Raw genomic sequence first — 15,464 nt, 5'->3', positions numbered from 1 at the left:
CATGCTCATCTCCGGAAGTTTAAGAGGAAAGTTTCAATGATGAAGAACAATGGGGTGTCCGAAGACACCTTGAGAATGATGTTGTTTCCGTTTTCATTGACGGGCAAAGCGGACCGGTGGTTGAACATTCACCCACCGGATACTTTCACTACTTGGGATGACTTAGCCCAAGCATTTATGGCCAAGTACTACCCTTCCTCAAAGACCGCGATGCTCCGCAACGAGATCCATACGTTCCAACAAGAGGATGGGGAGTCCTTAGGTGAGGCTTGGGACCGTTATCAAGATTTGATAGCAAGTTGCCCCCACCATGGAATACCGGAATGGTACATTACTCAAACTTTCTTCCAAACTTTACTACCAAGAACTAAGGAGATGGTAAATGCCTCCGCGGGGGGAGGTTTTGACCACTTGAATGATGAAGAGGGCACGGCATTGATCAAGAAAATGGTAGACTCGGAGGCAAACTATGGTTCTAGAGGGAACATGCTACGAAGGAACGGGAAATTCCCTAAGGAAAATGCCTCCAACTCCGATACAAATGCCAAGCTCGACTTGCTCACAAAGCAATTTGAGAAGTTTTCAAAGAATCAAGTGAACCAAGCCGGGACCTCATTTGGGCCACCCATGGAAGAAGTTGCTCAAGTCGCGAGTTGTGAACTTTGTGGAGGAAGTGGTCATACTTATGATTTGTGTGGCAATAATTACAATGGGGGCTATGAAGAGAATGTTCAAGAGGTTAACGCCTTTCAAGCCTTTAACAACAATTCAAGACCCACAAGACCTCCTTACAACAACCCAAATGTCTACAATCCAAATACCAATTTCTACCACCCCGGTTTGAGGAACCACCCCAACTTTAGCTACAAAAGCACCAATGTTCAAAACCCACAACACCTTCAACCACAAGCCCCAACCAACCCACCCGGTTTTGCTCAACAAAGGGGAATGTTCCCTAACCCAAGACCTAATCCTGGAAATCAAAACCAATGGCAAAACAACAATCAAAACCAAAATTATGGGAACCAAGCACATGGATACCAAGATTTTGGTGGCAACCAAGGGTTTTACCACGGGAGTCAAGTGAACCAAGCAAACCAAGGGTTCGGGCAAGGGTATGTTCAAGGGTTTCAAGAACAAGGTCAAGGATCAACTTTCAACAACAATGGTCCTAGAGCTAACCTAAGTGGGGGGCAAAACAACCAAGGTACCAATGCTCGGTATGACTATGGGTTCCCTTTACCCATAGCCAACCAACCACATCAAGAACCTCAAGGTGAGCTCTCTCAAGTGGAGCTTTTGAAGATGATTAAGAACATGCAACTTCAACATAGCCAAGAGATAGCTAATTTTGCAAAAGCTACTCAACAAGAACAAACAAACTTGAGAGCTACATTTCTTAAGGACATGAGGGAAATGGAATCTAGGATGGCTTCTCATGCTATGGCTAACCCTCAAAGGCCGCCCGGTGGTTTGTTGGCTCAAGGACAAAGCTCCAAAGATGCCTCAAATAGCCACCATGCTCATGCGGTAGTGCTAAGGAGTGGTTTAGAGCTTGAGGACCCTTACAAAGACCTTGAGTTGGAAGTTGATGAAGATCCCAAGGGGAATGAGGTAGAAATGGATGATGAAGAGGAAAGCTCACCCATTGAGGCTTCGGGTAAAGCTAATGAAGACAAGAAAGGAAAGAAAGCTTGTGAAGATTTGACTAGAAGAGGAATTCAAGTGGACAAGGATGTTGATGGATATGTGGAAGACCTCCCTTATGAGGAGGAAGCTATTGAAGAAATACCTTTGCAACATTCTAAAAAGGTAACAAAAAGTTCGGCTCCTCCAAAGGTATCTTCCAATTCCCAACTTGTTTCTAAAATTCCTTACCCTTCAAGAGCCATAAAGAGTAGGGAAAACCTCAAGTATGCCAAATTTTGTGATATGCTTGAGAAACTTGAGGTTACCCTACCCTTTACGGAGGTGATAATGAACATGCCAACCTACTCAAAATTTTTAAAAGACATTTTGACAAGGAAAAGAGTCTTGGGTGACCAAGAAATAGTGGCTATGGAAGAAGCATGTAGTGCTCATATCCTTAACAAATTGCCCACTAAACTTGGTGACCCGGGAAGCTTTTCCATTCCTTATGTAGTTGGCGGTGTTCCTATCTCACGAGCTCTTTGTGACTTGGGAGCAAGTGTTAGTGTTATTCCTTTGAAAGTTGCAAAAAGGATTGGCATTCAAAACTTGGCTCCCACTACCATGACTCTCCAATTGGCGGATAGGTTCGTCAAACGCCCTATGGGGGTGCTTGAGGACGTGCCCGTCAAGGTTGGAAAGTTTTTGATTCCCACCGATTTTGTTGTCCTTGATATTCCGGAGGATAGCCACACTCCCATCATCCTAGGTAGGCCATTTTTAGCTACCGGAGGAGTACTCATTGATGTGAAGAATGGGCGGCTAACCTTCCAAATTGAGGGCAACAAAATCGAATTTAACTTGCCAAAATTGATGAAAGGACCAAGTGTAGAAAGATTGAGCACAATCGAGGTAATTGATGAAGTAGTGCACGAAGTAGCCCGTGAAGAGGCGGAGATGGAAGAGGTTTTTCAAATCTCTTTGCATGATGAGGCAATGAAAGAGGATCACGATGTTGATGAGGAACTATTAAAGAAAGTGGAGGGCTTTCTCCCTCCAAAGGTACAACTCAAACCCTTGCCTCCCTCCCTCAAATATGCTTTCCTTGATGAGGGAGAGGCCTATCCGGTGATCGTTAATGCTAACCTAAGTGAGTCCCAAGAAAAGAAGCTTTTGGAAATCTTGAAAACTCATAGAGGAGCACTTGGGTATAGCATTGATGACATCAAAGGCTTGAGTCCGAGTTTGTGCATGCATAGAATAGTTTTGGAAGAGGGGAGTCAACCCAAGGTTGACGGTCTTAGGAGGATTAACCCAAAGATGGCCGAGGTGGTGAAAAATGAAGTGTTGAAACTCCTAGAGGCCGGTATTATATACCAAATTACCGATAGCAAATGGGTTAGTCCGGTCCACGTGGTACCCAAAAAGGGGGGGATACAAATGGTTGAACAAGAGGATGGCACCACTCTACCCACTAGACCCGTGACCGGGTGGCGAATGTGTATTGACTACCGTAAGCTCAATGCCGCCACCCTCAAAGACCACTTCCCAATTCCCTTCATTGACCAAATGCTAGAAAGGCTCGCGGGCCATGCATATTATTGCTTCTTAGACGGTTATTCCGGGTTTTTCCAAATTCTCATCCACCCGGATGACCAAGAGAAGACGACCTTCACTTGCCCAATAGGAGTCTATGCTTACCATAGGATGCCATTCGGGCTTTGTAATGCGTCCGGCACCTTCCAAAGGTGCATGATGGCAATATTTTCAGATTTCCTTGAAAAAAGCATGGAAGTCTTCATGGACGACTTTAGTGTCCATGGGGACTCGTTTGAGCTTGGTCTTGAGAACTTGGCTAGTGTGTTGAGACGGTGTGAGGAGCATAACCTCGTCCTTAATTGGGAAAAGTGCCATTTCATGGTGGAGGAGGGGGTTGTACTCGGTCACATCGTTTCAAGGAGGGGTATTGAGGTCGATGGGGCCAAAGTTGCGGTCATAGAGAACTTGTCACCCCCTTCCAATGTTAAGGGAGTGAGAAGTTTTCTAGGCCATGCCGGGTTTTATCGGCGTTTTATCAAGGATTTTTCAAAAATAGCAAAGCCCTTAACCTCATTACTCCTCAAGGATTCCCCCTTTGTGTTTGATGATTCTTGTCTTGAAGCTTTCAATAGGTTGAAGAGAGCATTGGTCACGGCACCGATAATCCGATCTCTGGATTGGAATCTTCCCTTTGAGATAATGTGTGATGCTTCGGACTTCGCGGTTGGTGTGGTACTTGGGCAAGTTGTGGATAAGAAGCATCACGTGATATATTACACAAGCAAGACTCTTGATCAAACTCAATGTGGATATGCTACTACCGAAAAGGAAATGTTGGCAATTGTTCATGCCGTGGAGAAATTTCGGCAATACCTTGTTGGGTCTAAGGTGGTGGTTTACTCCGATCACACCGCCTTGAGACAATTGATGGTGAAGAAAGATGCGAAGCCCCGGCTCTTGAGATGGGTCCTTCTTCTTCAAGAATTTGATTTAGAGATTAAGGATAAGGCCGGTTCGGAAAATGTTGTTGCCGACCACTTATCTAGATTGACCGTTGAAGACCATGGGATACAAGACAAGAGTGGACCCATAAATGAGTGGTTGCGGGATGATGGACTCATGGAAGTTACCGCTAAGACCCTTGGTTTGCGGATCTTGCAAACTACATTGTGAGTGGTTTCTTACCGGATGAAATGGAACCTAGAGAAAGGAGGAAGTTGAGAAATGATGCTAGGAGATATTTTTGGAATGACCCACATTTGTTTCGCAAGTGTGGGGATGGAATGTTCCGAAGATGTGTTTCAAGAGAGGAGGGCTTAGAGATTGTGGACCGGGTTCACAATTCCGCCTATGGGGGACACTTGGCCACCTCTAGAACAATTGCCAAGATCCTCCAAGGTGGGTTTTATTGGCCCTCCATGTTCAAAGACATTCACTACTTGGTTAAATCTTGTGATGCTTGTCAAAGAGTTGGGAACATTGGGAAGAGAAGTGAGATGCCCTTGACTAACATATTGGAGATTGAGCTTTTTGATTGTTGGGGCATAGACTTCATGGGACCCTTTCCCAACTCTTGTGGAAATGAATACATCTTGGTTGCGGTGGACTATGTATCCAAATGGATTGAAGCGGTTGCCTCCCCCACCAATGATAGCAAGGTTGTAATGAAGCTTTTTAAAGGCACGATTTTTCCAAGGTTCGGAACACCAAGAGTAGTCATAAGTGATGGCGGATCTCATTTCCGCAAAAGTACCTTCAAAGCTCTACTTGAATCACATGGAGTGCGGCACAAAACCGCACTTGCCTACCACCCTCAAACTAGTGGGCAAGTGGAGGTTTCTAACCGCCAAATTAAAGCCATTTTGGAGAAAGTCACCAACAAGAGCCGGAAAGATTGGTCCCAAAATCTCCCGGATGTCTTATGGGCATTGAGAACCGCCTTCAAGACACCCCTTGGCACCACCCCGTATAAGCTTGTGTGCGGAAAGCTTGCCATTTGCCGGTGGAGTTGGAGCACAAAGCTTGGTGGGCTCTTAAAGAAATGAATTTTGACTTTGATGCCGCCGGAGAAGTGCGGTTTCTCCAAATGAATGAGCTTGAAGAATTGAGATTGGAGGCTTATGAGAGCTCCAAAATTTACAAGGACCAAACGAAAAAATGGCATGATGGAAAAATCATGAAGAAAGAGATAAGTGTTGGGGACCTTGTTCTCCTTTTTAACTCCAAGATTAAGGTGTTTCCGGGCAAGCTCAAATCACGATGGTCCGGACCCTTTAAAGTGATGAAAGTATTTCCTTATGGTGCTTTCGAGCTATGGAGTGAAGAAGGGGGAACTTTTAGGGTCAATGGGCAAAGAATCAAGCGATACTATGACGGTGATAGCAAAGGTCCTATTGAAGTGCTCTATCTCGGGGAACCCCTCCCCGAGGAGAGGGAAAGTTGAAATTCTCAAAAGTGAATTGGTTTGGTGGTGTTCCACAAGAACCATCATTTGTAAATAGCATGCATGTAGATAGAGTGTGAGATAGTTTGGATTGGACATTCTTGACAAAGTTGAATTTGGGGGTGGGACCCCTAGCCTCGCCCGAGATCCCGACACGAGTCGTCGGTTTGAAAGTTGAAAACTCGAAAAATGGGCAAGGATAGGAATTGGAAGTGTATTGTTGAGTTTGAGAGGAAAAACGAGCTGAAAACGAAGAGATGTAACTCTCTGCCGGTGGACCGGCAGCCGGTGCCCTCCACCGGTAGCGCGTTGAAATTTTTTTGCGAAAAATTGAAGGAACTAAGGTGAGGAGAATCTCCTGCCGGCAGGCCGGCAGCCGGCCCACCGGCAGGGAGATCCATACATATTGACATCTAATGAAAAGTTGAAGGAGAGGGCTCCTCTACCGGCAGGCCGGCAGCCGGCCCACCGGCAGAGGACGCATGATGAGTCAAAAGAGGAGGAAACTTAGTGAGGAGGAATTCCCTACCGGCAGGCCGGCAGCCGGCCCACCGATAGAGGATCTCTTATGTTGTTGAATGTTCGGAAATTGAAGGAGAGAAGATCCCCTGCCGGCCTACCGGTAGGGGAAATGCTGAATGCCTGCAAGAGAGTATAGGGACACGCTCTGCCGGTGGACCGGCAGCCGGCGCCCACCACCGGCAGCGCGTTGAGTCAAGTTTGTCAAATTTTGATTTTTTGAGGGAATCCCTTGCCGGCAGGCCGGCTGCCGGTTCGCCAACCGGCAGGGACCCTTTATATCCCCAAAATTCTACCCGTGAACTCCCCTAAACCCTCATTTTATTTCCTTTTTCCCTTCCTCCCTCATCTCCCTCAACCCTCACCCCATCACCACCATTACCTCCTTTCCCACCCACCCCATCACCAAACACTCACCATCACCATTAATCAACCTCCTCACCTCACCCTCCTTCATTCCCCTCATCCTCCTTCCCTTCTAGTCTTTATTTCCTTCATCAACCATGGCAAACAAGCGGACACGGTCGGAAATGGCGGAAGCTCAACGGCTTTTGGTCGAGGCGGCGGCGAGTGACACTAACCCGGATCCCGACTTCCCGGATGTTGAGTTCGTCACACAAGAGCAAAAAGGTAAATTTATCTTGTTCAAAAATCGCCCCTTAACCCCGACTAAATTCATTTGTCGACCGGCTATGAGAAATATGGGATTAGACAACGAAACCTTTGAATTGTTTAAGGGTGTTGGTATGAAAGGCTTGTATGATTTGCATGAGGAAACTTATCCCCGCCTCACTTGGGAATTCCTTAGTAGTTTCCGTCTTGATAAGCACCGACAAACTCGTATGGTCGAGCAAATACACTTCCGGTTGATGAACCGTGATCATTCCTTGTCCCTAGGAAGGCTTTGCCGAATTTTCGGCCTTAACAACCCCCCAAAATTCAAGGCACCCGAGACCGCTCACTTCTCTCGGGTATGGAAAGCCATTTCGGGCTTAGATGACCAAACCGGCGTGAAAAGGCCGGAAATTGCGTGCCACAATGCCCCCATTCGCATTTGGCATCGATTTGTGGGAGGTTCTATTTTTGCGACTCATGAGCCATGGGTTTTTCGGGTTACCGAATTGGAGATTTTGGGTTCTTACCTACTCACCACCCCGGCCCCCTATGAAATCAATGTGGGTCACCATTTGGCCCTCCACTTGCAATCACTTTCTAAATCACCGGGGCAAAAAGTCCCTCTTTATGTGGGTGGGATAATAACACGAATTGCTAAGAACCTTGACCGCCCGGTGAACTTGAACAACATGAGGTGGATCCGGGGGGAGACCTACATCACCAAGCAATGGTTAACGAAAAACCTAGAGTGGATCAAGGTCAATCCTTTTGATGGAATCGAGTATTGGCAAGTTCAAAAGAAGAATTCCGTCCCAATTCCCAATGCCTCCAAATTCAAAATCAAGCCCGGTGAGGAGTCCTACCTCCTTGAGATTGAGGAAGAGCCCGATGAGACCCGACCTCCCCCGACCAACCCCATCACCTATGGTCGTGACAACCGGAGGGAAACTCCATCCTCCCTCCACTACTCCTTGCCCTCTTTCCGACCACCTTCCACCTTCCAACCTCAACCTTGGGGGGGTAACTTTGGTGAAGGCTCCTCAAGCAACATCCCTCCTCCCCCGCCTCCTATGCATGCCGATTTGGTCAAATTCATGAGTGACATGCGGTTGGGTTTGGAAACCGCCGCTAGTGAGAGGCGAGGCATTGAACAAAGGTTGGATCAGATTTACTATGACACCTCCGTGGGTCAATTTCCGATTTATGATGATTATATGAGGAGGAACTACGAGCACCCCCAACATCTCCACCCCTCCTACTACCTTGAGCCGGATGGTGGTTACCACAAGGATAACCGGTTTGTCTACGCCGACATCAATATCCGGCCGGATTATTTTGCCCCTCCCCCCCCGTTTTTCCCCCTCCCGCTTCACAAGAGGAGGGGCATGATGCTCAATGGTTCGGGGGTACACCCTCCATTTTCTCTCACCCCGAGGTTGGGAGTGGCTCCGGGGCGGCCTCCGGCGGCTTCCTTTCGTCCGGCGGGAATTTCGGCGATTCCACCGCTCCCATGAACACCGACGACTTCCTTCGAGAGTCCGTGTTTGCAGCGGTGGACGGAGATGACAATGATTATGATAATGATAATAATGATGATGATGATGACGGGGACCTTGAGTCTTAGGCGGCCTCGCGTTTGGCCTATCTTTCCTCCCTTTTCAATCCAAAGCCTTCGGTATGCTCCCCATATTCAATCCAAATGTCAAGTATGTACCCAACAATCCAAACTTCTCATTCATATTTAAATTTTGTATGCATTTAGTTAGAAATTCATATAATTGCATTCATGTAGAATTGCATTAGATTTCAATTTGTAATATATTGTCACATTTAGTAATTGCATTCACTTAGGATAACGTGCATTGTCATTTAAATTTTGCATATAGAATAAAGCATGCATTGCATTTTCAAAATAAAAACCCACTAAAAAATTGAAAAATGACTAAAACCACCAAAAACATGTTATTTTATTTAACTCAATTGCCCTCCCATGTAAATGAATAAGTGTGGGGAGGGCCCCAAAAAAAAAAAAACAAAAACATGCATTTTAATTTCCAAAAATCAAAAATACCAAAAATATGTTATTTTTATTTTCAAAAATTAAAAACCCACCAAAAATATGTTGTTTATTTTTCCTATTCTCTCCCTATACTTTGTTCCATTGAGGATAATGTAAATTTCAAGTGTGGGGAGGGAAATATCCTTTGTGAATATTTGTTTGCACCTTTAAATTTGATAAAAATTCAAAAAAATGCCTAAAAATTGAAAAATTTCAAAAATCACCAAAAATATTGCATTGTATATATATGTTTGTCTAACAAGTGGCACAGGCACATACGGGACATTTGAGGCATTAGGAGACTATAAGACCGCTCGGTTTAATCTTTCCTATCTCTTTCTCCTTTACTATTCTTTTCCTTTATATTGTTGGATATATGGAGGAGGATGGGCTATGTTGATGAGGATGTTCCATTTTGGAACTTGGTGTGTGTTGCTTACGTGCTGCTAGGTTTAGATAATTGTTGCATGTTTATTTATGTTGCTAGTACTTAGAAATGCATTTCGTATCTTGTGAATATGTGTTTGTTGCTTTATTTACATTTTGCATCGAGTTTGTATATAAATTTTTGAACAAAATTTGGTCTAGGAAGGGAGTATGATACCCTCTATGATGATATTGTCTAAGCTGTGTTTTTCCCCTCTTAGTGGCTTGCACCTAGTGACCTCCTTGTTAGGGTGTTTGCTTGCAAATACCCGGGAAATGAGGCTAGACCGGAAAGTTTTGACCACCATGTGAGACCAAGACCGTAGACTAGACCTAGATTTCGACATAGCTACTTACATGTGAGATTTAGAGCCTCCTTGGGACCGGTACATCCATACCCGGTCCCCCTTTAGGTGTGAGTAGGCTCCTCGCGTGGCATGTCACATCACGACGCACAAGCATGGCGTCCTTTCCTTTTAGACCATGAGATGTTCATTTATATGCATATTTTGAAACAACAAGTTGCATTTCATTTCTTTTTGAGCCTCACATTGCCAAATAAGCCTAATTCTTCGACCCTTTAGACTAGGACCGATTTTGTTTACCCCTTTTGAGCCTTGACCTTTCATTTGATACCTACGATACTAACTACAACCCAAAAACAACCGACCTTGATCAAGAAAGTTGTCTATGAGTTTGGGTAGTATGAAGCAAGGGGATTTGAATCTTGGTTTAGTGGATGTGCACAATCCACTTGAGTCGGAATGATGGTTTAGTTTGGTTTGCTTTGAATAAAGAGGTTTTGAAAAAGAGAAGAAAAGAAAAAAAAAAAAAAAAAAAAAAAATGAAAAAAAATGTAATGAGAAAAAAAAAAGAGAGAGAAAATGCGTTGCACTTATACTTTGTTTGTTGAGGAAAGAGCCGAGCAACACTCCTTATGCATCATTAAAGGAGTAGAAAAAGGCGTTGCAAAATAAAGGGGAAATGATGTTTTTCCAAATGAGTCGGATTTTCAAATTTTTGTGTGATTTAGGCAACTAATATCATGTTCTTTTTTATTCATTCATTTGTTATAATAAGTTGGGAAGAAAAGGGAAATTTTGACAACTACTTGATCTTAAACTCCAAATGATCCATAACGGTGCTTGCACCAATCCCGTTTCGACCCATCACCTAGCCCCGTTACAACCCTTGTTTCTTTTATGCATATTTTCCTTTTTTGCATCTCATTAATGGTCTTGTAGGAGTAGATTCCATGTTAGATTGCGGGCATGTCTCACGAGTCGAGTAGATGAGTGATTTTGGTTACTTTTTGCACAAAAATCACCCGTTCCAAAAACAAAATGAGAGATTAGTGAAAACCGTGAGGAATTCGGTAGTCTTGGTCCCCTTAGTCATGGGTCAATTTGGTTGAATCTTGAGTGTGTCATATGATTCTCGAAGGTTAGGCTTTGTTTCCCTCTTTCCCGCCTTTGAATTTGTTTCCTAGGCATTTGGTTGTCAAATTGCGGTTGCTTGAGCCACCATTAGGGCATTGACACCCCGCCGAGACTATGAGATGGTATCTCCCGACCAAAACCTTTAATCGTTCAAAGTAAAACGGCCGCTTAGATGAGGAAAGCGGTTTGATTTTTGTGATGCATCATATATGTTGACTTGTGCTTAATTGAATGTTTGCATCAAAAATTTTGTAGCAAGACCCAACTTGCCTCACAATAGGGCACTCTCCCCTCATGAGTGCCAAATTGTGAGTTGAAGGGGCGTTGAGTGCGCTAATACTCGATCGGCTTAAGTAGTAGTTTAGTTGAGTGATGCTTATATTGTGCACTCACTCTCCTTGTCTATTTTAGTAGGGACTTGTGCATTGATTTTGGACTTACTCGAGGACGAGTAAGGTTTAAGTGTGGGGAGGTTGATATGTGAATTATTTACACCTTATTTCCCTCTTTCTTTGACGCATTCCGGCTCATAACGAGTCGGTTTCGTGTGCCTTTCCTTGCATTTGTGCCCGATCCCCGTACTTGTCATTTTCTGTGCCCTTTTGTAGGAACCGAGTCGAGTATGAAGGAATTGGGGCAAGAAAAGGCATTCTAATGCCTTTACATGAAGAAAAGGGAGATGAAGGATTTTGAAGAAGAAATCCTCTGCCGGCAGGCCGGCAGCCGGCCCACCGGCAGGGAACACAAACCCATACTTAGAAAATTTCTGAAGAAGTTTTTGGGCGAAAGTTGTGAAGACGCGCTGCCGGCACAGGTAGCCGGCAGCCGGTCAACCGGCAGAGGGCACCTGTCATGAAGAATTGGAAGAAAATCTCAAGAAGAGGAATTCTCTGCCGGCAGGCCGGCAGCCGGCCCACCGGCAGGGAATTACAGAACCTCAATTTTCCTCAGTTTTTAACGAATGCAGCTGCCGCCGGCACTCGGAGGCCGGCAGCCCACCGCCGCACGGAGCACTTTACACGCAAATGGGCTTTTCCATTCTTTCCTCCCTTAATCCAATGATAGCCTATAAATACCCCCTCCTTAAACCCTTTTGCACACAACCCTAGATCTGAGAAACATTCCATATTTATTGTAATACCTCCTTAATCAAGTTCTAATCTTTCAATAATTATTATTAATATTTAGCAAGAATTAGTTAGTTCTAGTAATAGTCAATTGTTTACACTTGTTTGTTGAAGTTTGTATTGGGGATTTTTAAGGGTTTTCCTTCTTATTAATCAATCAAGCATTCATCTTTCCTTTTGTTGGTATAATTCCTCTCCTTTCTTTTACTTGTTTATCATTTGTTTACATTTTCCTTGTCTTTTGATATTGCTATAACATTCATCATGTCTCCTCCTTGTGTTGTTTGCTTTTCTTCTCTATTTAGCATAATTTCCCTTAACATGAGTGAGTAGATTCCTTCTAGGGTTTAGGGTGATTCTTTATGGAATTTATGGGCATGATTCTTTGAATATTTTGGTCTTTGGTGAAATTGTTTAACTTTCCTATTCATTGCACTCAAGGTGTTTGTTGATTTGCTCAAGTGAAAGCTTTTGCCTTTCTTCCATTATTGCTTAATTCTCCCTTGGAATGAAAGTTTTTGGGGGTCTTGATGTGTGTCTAGGAGGGGTGTGATACTTAATGAAAATTAGTAGCCACCTTTAAGATAGCCAAGACATTGGTTCTTCATCTTAGGTTAATCTCTCACCATTGACCCTTTTTGATCTTCATGTTTGCCCCTAAACCATATTGATGACCCCGAAGGCCCTAGCTTTTAATTAACCGTATTCATTATCATCAACTTGTTTGTCCTTTGCTCTAGTGATTATAACCGAAACCCTTTCTTTTAATTTTGATTAAACTTGACTCTTAATCGAACTTTGTAGCAACCCCCGCCGTCCTTGAGTTCGACCCCGACTAAATACTACGCTTTTTCGGGTTTTACAAATAGTTTTGGTATAGGAAGTAGACGACAAATTTCCTATTATCAGACTCTCTATCCGGTCATCTCTCACATGGCACAAGATCAAGGGACATCCCTTCCTCATATAAGACTTCAACGTGATAGCTGCAATCAACTTAACTTTGGGTTTGACTAAAAACCCACGATAAGACACACTAACACCCTTAGGCCCTCTCAAAGACACTTTCTTTTGATGACAGTCTATCTTAGCTTTATACTTTCCCAGCCAATCCATCCCGACTATCATCTCAAAACCGTTAAAAGGAAACTCTAGCAAGTCTACAGGTAAATCAACTTGCCCAACTATCATAGACACATCTCTAAACAACCTCTCACAAGATACAGACTCTCCCGAAGGTATGAAAACTTTCTCACTCACAGACTCATATACTCTCAAACCCAACCTTTTAACATGACTCGATGATACAAACGACTGGGAAGCCCCCGAATCAAAGAAAACAAAGGTATGAATACCGTTAACAAGAAAGGTACCAGTGATAACATGTGCATCCTCCTCAGCTGCTTTCTTGTCCATCATGAACAGCTTTCCACTGGTCTTCTGTCCACCTCCACCGGACAAGATCTTGGCTGATGTGGCCGGCTTAGCACCCGACCCCTGATTGTTGTTGTTGTTCGTAGCTGGTTTCTGATAAGAATTACCGCCGTTGCGGTTACCTCCACTCTGGTAGCTCTGGCTCCCCCGGTTGGACCATGACCCACTGTCCGTTTTGCTCGCATAACTCTATGCTTGGGTCCCCGAGAATAACTTCCCGACCCGTCCCCGAAAAGCTCCAGGCACACTCGTGCACTCATGTCTCTTGTGGCCGACACCGCTGACCCAAGCAAGTCATACCCCAACTATTCGCTACCCCCACGGCCACGCCCAAAGGAAGCCCAAAGACTAAACCCCGACCCAAAGAAAACCCCTTAGCTTGATTGTGGTTGCCTTTCTTATGACTAGATTGGCCACCACCCTCACTCTCACCTTTCTTTTCTCAACACCGGACCTCTCCCGAGCCATCTCCACTAACCTCTCACCCTCCCGGCTCTCATAAGCGTCCTTAACTTCGGTAAGGACTCCTGAGTAGCTTATCCATGATCCTAGGGGTCAACCCCTTCTCAAACCTCGGCGCCGATTCTCATCACTCAATCCCATGTCCTCGATACCTAGACTTCTCATTAAATCGCTTATAGTACTCAGCCACGGACATGTCGATGTCATCTTGAACCCATCGAACTCCTCCCTCAGCTTGCTTCTCACATGCTCTGGCACAAACTCTTTTCTCATAGCCCTACGGAACTCATCCTAAGGTATAGCAGGTAAGCCTTGGTTAGCATACATCTCTCTGGCACTCACTTTCACCTTATCCCACCACTCACCAGCTGCCTCTCTCAGATAGAACGCAACTTGCTCTACTCTCATCTCATCGGACAATGAACCGTGTCCAAGATATTCTCCATCTCACGATGCCGCTTGTCAAGAAGGTTTAGTTCCCCGGTCCCTTTGTACTCCTTTGGGTTGAACCTAGCTATGTAAAGGCTGATCTTAGAGTGATCAACCTCCTTATCCTTATTCACTTTCTTTAAGGCCTCCGTAAGAGCATCCTGGTGCTCCAACATCTTAACAATATCATCCGTATTCATGGACTCAGCTCTCGCATAGTAAGCGTTTCTCTTAGGCGGCATCTTGAAGCTATATATAAGAAAGGGTAGACATAAACACATGTACTAAACCTCAAAACACGAAAACAGGCTACCCAGGTGCTACTCGATCGAGTATCCCAACCTACTTGATCGAGTAAGAGGCTACTCGATCGAGTGCCTCCCATACTCGATCGAGTACCTCGACTTCAGAACACAAACAGGCCTTCTGACTTCTAACATACTCGACCGAGTAGACAGGCTACTCGATCGAGTGACCCCCTACTCGATCGAGTACCCCTAGTTACTCGATCGAGTACCCTAAAACTCGATTACGGTCGTAAAACGTCAAAACCCACCCGATCAAGTCAGTCCCACTCGATCGAGTCATGCTAACTCGAATATGCTACCCGCATGCTATGACATATTCCAACATGTAAAACAACTTATAAACATGATATTACTTTTCATTATGCATACTATGCTACTCAACTGCTCATGCGATTAACAAACAATTATATCATGTTATTAAGGCCACATAGTAATCACTCAACATGTTTCTCATTCCAACACAGTTCTATATATATATTTCTCTTCAATTTCTTTCATATTCTCAACTTCTACTTCAAACATCCAACATTTACAACACACCTCATCACATCCACACACGAGCGAACAACAACACATACGACTTAACAGATATTCCCCCCCAGGTGTCCGGTTCAAGATTGTAGGGCGAGTTCGCGACTTTAGGACGTCTCCCAAGCCTTTGCATTAGCTCCTACAACCTTTACCCCGGGTTCATTTTAATTGACTCCCTATATTCATTGGGTTCATTGGTTACAGGTTTCAGGATCGTCTCTCTGATACCATTTTGTAACACCCCCATACTCCAAGTGCCTTACCAGAACCACTCAGGTATAAGGACGTTACCATCTCGGTTACCCGAGGCAATGATAATCAAATAAACAATAATGAAACGATATTTAAATAGTAATACTTTAGCGAAAGGGTACAATCCAAAAACCAAACCAAATACAAATACATGTTCTCAAAACGGTTGTCTACTAAACTAACTGAAATGTATATGAAAACTGCTAAACTACAGCGGAAGACTTCTATCATCTGATCGTGGCAATCCCAGCT

At 44.3% G+C, this 15,464-nt stretch overlaps 1 non-coding gene across 1 annotated transcript; it reads right to left on the bottom strand.

Annotated features, from left to right (window-relative positions):
* Positions 1 to 210: 210 nt before the first annotated feature.
* LOC141624942 (small nucleolar RNA R71) lies at positions 211 to 317 on the bottom strand. The gene has a single exon (XR_012534745.1). It is a non-coding gene; the product is annotated as a small nucleolar RNA R71 (small nucleolar RNA).
* Positions 318 to 15,464: the final 15,147 nt, after the last annotated feature.

Source organism: Silene latifolia, chromosome X (assembly GCF_048544455.1).
Source record: "Silene latifolia isolate original U9 population chromosome X, ASM4854445v1, whole genome shotgun sequence".
Lineage (NCBI taxonomy): Eukaryota > Viridiplantae > Streptophyta > Magnoliopsida > Caryophyllales > Caryophyllaceae > Silene > Silene latifolia.
Note: the sequence above shows the minus strand (reverse complement) of the source record. Positions and strands in the feature narration are given on the sequence as shown.